General features: G+C 48.6%; 1 protein-coding gene across 4 annotated transcripts in view; it reads left to right on the top strand.

Annotated features, from left to right (window-relative positions):
* Positions 1-1,337: 1,337 nt before the first annotated feature.
* The window catches only part of KIDINS220 (kinase D interacting substrate 220), a 94,667-nt gene continuing 90,004 nt past the window's right edge, over positions 1,338-6,000 (top strand). For all 4 annotated transcript variants that reach the window (XM_082852376.1, XM_082852374.1, XM_082852375.1 and 1 more), the window contains exon 1: positions 1,338-1,481. The gene's annotated coding sequence lies outside the window, so the exon portion shown is untranslated. The remainder of the gene's footprint in view (positions 1,482-6,000) is intronic.

Genomic DNA, 6,000 nt, shown 5'->3' with positions numbered 1-6,000 from the left:
TTAAAAGACAAATAGAATTCATCTGTTGGACTCAGCTGGACAAGAGGCAGGACAGAATATCCAGGGGAGAGGGAACAACGCTTTGGAAACAAAATGGAGATGACAAAGAGCATATGGCCCAATGTTCCGGGAACTGAACTTGCCAGCCTAGGGTGGGGGCAGGATGGGAGGAGAGCGGTGGGCAGTACAATGGCAAGAAGTCTGGCAGGGGCCAGCTCCAGAGGAGACTTGCCTGTTAAGTACTATTTGGGAATCTGTTCTATGGAAATGGAAGGCTGCTGAGGAGTTTAATCAAAGAAGTGACATGATCCCCAGTCTCCTGGGGAGACGGTTAGTGGGGCACCAGCAGAGGCAGGGAGGGTAGTTGGGGGCTTTTGATATGTAGTCCTGGTGGGGAGCTTCTGAAGCCTTTAAACAGCTCAGGGGTGATGAAAGTGGCTGCAATCAGGCGGTGTGGGCTGACTGGATGACATTAGGCAGGGGCGGAGGAGGAGGTGCATGACTTCCCAATTCCTGCCTCGGTGGATGGGGGCAGGAGTCAGGTCCCCCGACAGTGTCAGAACAGGAGGATCACACCAGGTCGGGGGTGGGGGTGGGGTGACGAGTCCAGCTTTGAGCTGAATTCTGGAAACATTAACCAATTTGAAGGGAGGTGAAATCTGAGAGGAGCAGCTAGAGAAATGGGAGGAAAACGAGGAGAATCAGAGTCACAGAAGCCGAGGGAGGGGAACATTTCCAGGAGGGAGTCGCGAGGGAAACTGTGAGTGGAAAAGTGGTCAATCACATTTGGCCGCCAGCAGGTCAGAGGTTCCTTCTGCAGAGACCCGGGTAAGGACGGTCTGCCGGGCTGCAGAGGGGGGAGTGAGGAAGCGGGGGAGGCGGTGGGCTCTCTGGGCCGGGAGATTAGATCCCACAGGTGTTCTGGGTTCAGGAGGACGGGATTTCAGCTAGCCTCCCTTCGCAATATGTTTGCAGAGTCGTTTGAAGTTATAATTGCGGTTTATTTCTCTGCATAAGCTTTGATGATAATGGTGAACTGGGATAAGAAACTCGCCATAATATGAAGAGTGACACTGAAGATGAAGAAAATATTGCCTGGGGCGCTTGCCAAAATACGCCAAAATTTGGAGGCCAGAGAGAATGTGCCGAGGGAGGCAGGGCTGGGTGACTCGCTTCCCTCGCCCCAGCCCGCCTACCCCGCTTCGCTCCAGCCGGCGCCGGCAGCCCCACCCAGCCCCGCCTCCTTCGGGCTCCGCAGACAGACACGGGGCGTGGCCACCCTCAGCCCCGCCCCTCAGCCAGGGTCACGTGATCTGTCAGTTTGCGGAGACGGGGGGGGGGAAAATGGCTGCCGGCTACGGTGAGGGCGACGCGCTGAAAGCCGCGGTCTCTCCCTTTCTAGTCTTCTGACAGCCCCTGCGGCAAAGCGGGCCCTTTCCACCGGAGCTGTGGAAGCCGTCCTGGGGCCAGGTTCTGAGACGGTCAGTGTGGTGGTCGGCAGGGAGGGGCCGTGGTGGGGTGTGTAGGGGGCCGAGGCAGAGCGAGGAGGGAGCGGAGGAAGGGTGAGGCCGGGTGTGGGGAAGGGGCCGTGGCCGGGTGAGGGGGCCGCGAGGCCGAGTGCGTGTGCGGGGTCGAGGGAGGGGGCGGTGCGGGGCCGCGGTGCGGGGGGGCCGGTGTCCGGCTTTCCGGGCGGGTCCGCGCTTGCTGGGGCGCCGGGAAGGTCTTGGACTTGCTGTCGCAGGTGGTCAGCCTTTTGGGGGGGTGAGATGGGGGATGCTAGTGAAACAAGTGTCTTTTGGTTATTTTTTCGGAGCAGCCGCAGGCACACCCACCACCTCGAGAACCCCTTTAGCTGGTACCGCTAGGGCAGGCGTTCGAGGTTTCTTTCCTTGGGCTTCCACGGAGGAGGAGGTTGGTTTTTCTCCCTTTGCTTTCATATTGGGCTCTATTACTCCATTGTCCTGTGCAGGCCGTTATATCAGCAAAATGTCAGCAAGCCATCGATTGCGACGCTTCCTTGATTTATTTATAGGGAAGGGATTTGTCAGCCAGTAACGTTGGATTATTTTTCTTTAAAATTGTTTTGACACATAGTAAGGTTTAAACCAATGAAGAATATTTTATTAATAACTATTTATGGAGCTATCTTTGCTAGCCGCTAGGGGGCACTGGTTAAAAATGTAGCTTTCTTAGCCTTACCCTCAGAATTCCCATTCAGCCGGCCTGGGGTGTGGCTCAGGAATCACCCCTTCAGATAGGTGACTGTGATACGTTCTGTCACTGTCTCCGCTTTGACCGCACTGAAGATCAGCCATCTGAAGTTTTTTAAAGCTCCCTAGGAGACCTGATGCAGAGCCGAGGGTGAGAAATGCAGCGGCAAGGTTGTGTTCTTTGTTCTCTAGCTTTGCTAGCGTGGAAACTTTCATCAGAACCATTTTGGGGTGCTTGTTAAAATGTCAGTTTCTGCGCCCCAGGTCTACTGAATAGGATTCTCTGGGGGAGAAGCCCAAGGAATTTGTGTATTGACAAGCTTCCTGAGTAACTTTGATGCACACAAGTATGAGGGTCTTTGTTTTACACTCTGTGCGAGTGATTTGCAGATCTGTTTTTCCAAAAACTGGGTGGATTCTCCAACCCAGGTTTTTTCCAGTAGCTCACATTCAGCATGCAGGAGTGGTGGGGAAGGAGGGGATACTAACCAAACAGAGGAAAGTCCTGACCTTCTCCGGACTCCACTTTTTTTTTGTTAGTGGCACCATCATCCTCTCATCACCTATGCTTGGTATCTAGTCATCTTTGCCAGTTCTTTCATGTCTGGTCACATATTTTTTAAAATTTCTACATTCAGAATCTCTCTTCTGGATATTTTGGTAGGTCAGAGGGTCCAATATGGGGGATTTTATACTGTTCAAGTTCATGTCTCTCATTTCTTCTGCATCCCTACCGCCTGTCCCCGCTCCTGTGGGCTCTTCTGGTGGTTGTCTGACTGGTATCCAGGGGTCCGATGCTGGGCCGCATTCACTGCTGGGGGAAAGTTTTCCTAGGATCATGTGAGTGTGCCATCCCCCTCCTCCTACTTTTGCTCAGTTTCTCTGCCACTGTGTTAGTCAGGGCTGTTCAGAAGGCGAGGGACAGAGATTTACTCTTTTACCTCAGGGAAAAGGAGATTTGCAGGACTGATTGAGAATCGGAAAGAAATCGGGATCTAAGGCAGCTCCACCTTCTGTAGATCTCTTAGGGGCCACATTTGTTTTCTCAGTTATGAGGAGTCTTCTCTGTTCACATCGTTGGATCCTCTCTCTGCTGACTGGCTGCCTCAAAACTGTATCATTTTGTTCATGGTCTGCAATGCCTGGGTCTCTGGTTTCTAATTTCCAGTTCTAGAGAGAGGAATCTGACTGGCCCAGCTTATCTTTTTGAGCAGTCACGTGTCCTCATGGGCTCATCACTGGTTGTGGCTGATGGTAGAGAACATGGCTGTTGAGGGTAGTGGGAGCTATGGGCAGGCAGAGTCCTACAGAAGAGGCATGTTTAGTATACCTATACAGTTACTCAGTTTGGCAGTTATCTTTGATGTTTCTACTTGCTCTGGACCTGTAATAGGTTCTGGGGACATAGGAACAAAAGAGAGACGGCCCTTATCTTGCAGAGATTACAGATCTAACCACCCTCACTTTCTAGTCGTAGCTCTAACTTTTTACTTACGTTCCCTATCCACGCTGTTCATTGTTTCCTGGACATACACTGCATAGTCACTCAGCACTGTGTTCATTCTGTCCCTTCTGCCTGGTATGCCCTTCTTTCATTTCCCACCAGTGGACCCATTCTTCAGGGATCAACACAAAGTGATACTTCCATGATATTCCAGTAAGAGTAGGAACTTCTCTTGGGAGCTCTCATAGGACCTTGGGTTTCTCCAGCACTGTTCTACCTTAAATCATGACTTGGATTTATCTGGATAGTACACATTTGCTTTTTGAATTATGTTGGGCAAATTACTTGTGTATGAAACCTGTTGTCTCATCTGTAAAATGAGAGATAATACTTAGGATTATTGGAAAATCAAATAGATCATAGATACAAAAGCATCTCATAAACTGTAAGGTGACGTGTAAATGCTCTTTTCGTGATGAAGTTCTTTTATGTCTCCTAGTGAACGGTAAGCTTGTTGAAGGCTTGATAGGAATCCACTAAAGGCTGTCATGGGCCTTGCACATGATGGTGCCCCGGAAATATTTGCAGAACAGATGAGGCCTTGCCCTCTGGGCTGCCTTCGTTCACCTGATGCCTGTTGAGCCTGTCCTTTGTTCCTGGAAACGTGTCAGGCATGGGGGAAACAGTGGTGACCAAACCAGGCATGCTTCCTGCCTGGGAGCACAGTCATTGCAACGAAGTGCAGTGTATCTTTAAGGAAGACTGAGAAAGAAGGAGGGAGAGAGGAGGTCCTAAGCTGGTCTGGGAGGGGAGTGGGCGGTCAGGGAAACCTCACTGGGGGAAGTGACTTTTAAATTGAGACCTCTAGGCTGTCTGTCGGTGGGTTGGGCATACTTGTCTGTCCGGATGTCGGGATGATGGAGAGGAGAGCCTGGTCCTGTGAGGGGGAGGGGGAGGGGGAGGATGGCTTGAAGCTGACGGGGAATTTCTGAGAATGACGAGAGCCCAGGATGGGTTGTGGGGGGTGAGGGTATTTGTTTTTAGGTGAGAATGGAACCTGTTGAAAGGATTTATTGAAGAGGGGAAGCACGGCTAATCAAAAGTGAAGCCTCTGAGGGAGAGATTGGGAGACCTGGCCATCGAAGAACATAATCTGATTTACTGGGCCCACTTGAGATCAAATTCTTGATTTGTTAGAAGCCTGGCTCATGGGAATCATTTTATAACTGTCAGTGTGGTAGACTGTTTTCTCCTGTTAAATTAATAAATGTGATGTGACGATCAAATTCAATTCAGGAAACATTTAACAATTCTTTAATATGCACAAGAAACTGTTTTAGGCGCTTCTGAATTTGTGAGTAAGACTTGTGAAGTTCCTCCCATTAAGAAAGCAGCCGTGTAGCACAGGGAGATCAGCTAGGTGGTTTGTGACCACCTAGAGGGGTGGGATAGGGAGGGTGGGAGGGAGGGAGACGGAAGAGGGAAGAGATATGGGAACATATGTATATGTATAACTGATTCACTTTGTTATGAAGCAGACACTAACACACCACTGTAAAGCAATTATACTCCAATAAAGATGTTAAAAAAAAAAAAAGAAACTTAACAGTAAAGAAGGGATGGGTGGATGAATGCAGAGATTACCAGAATTCCAGGCGTGTAATGCTGAACGATCAGCAAAGCCTGCTCTAATATTTCCCCCTAAGTACACAAAGTAGAGGATCGTAATGAACCCTCACGTGCCCATCGCCCAGCTTCAGCCAGCCAATTTTATTTCAGCCATTTCTCTCTTCCCCCAGTCACCTCTTTTATCCTCCAGTACTTTAAAGAGCCCTAAGTCTCCGTAGGGCAGAAACAGTGTATTATTCAACTTGTCAGTGATAACCTGAAGCATTGTAAATTACAGACTTCCAACAGACTACTGTTAGATCGAACTGTTATTCAGTTATGGCTGTGTAGAATTGCATTTTCTCAAAACTGTATGACAAAGGTAGATCACCTTTCCTTAATAGATTCGTTTAAAGACTATCTTTCAGGTGGCTTAAGGCAAGGCAGCTTCAATTTTTTTTTTTTTTTTTTACTATTACCATTTTCTGCTTAATCTTAGTCTGAAAGGATCTAAGTCTGAAGTCTTTTAATATTAGTCACAATCTATGAGTGATAACTTTTAAAGTTTTATGTATCTCAAGGTGATACACATACCATCCACATAACAGATTGGGGGAGAGAGGTAACAAGATTTGAAGATCTTAAGATTTTCAATTTTTTTTTCTTTTTAACAACTGAGGTCAATGTCTCTAACTACTTTTCTTTACTATGCTCATTCCAGTCTTGTGTGATATTATA

The sequence above is a fragment of the Leucopleurus acutus genome (assembly GCF_964270905.1).
Source record: "Leucopleurus acutus genome assembly, chromosome: 12".
Lineage (NCBI taxonomy): Eukaryota > Metazoa > Chordata > Mammalia > Artiodactyla > Delphinidae > Leucopleurus > Leucopleurus acutus.
The sequence above is the reverse complement of the archived record's forward strand: the minus strand, read 5'-3'. Positions and strand labels throughout refer to the sequence as shown.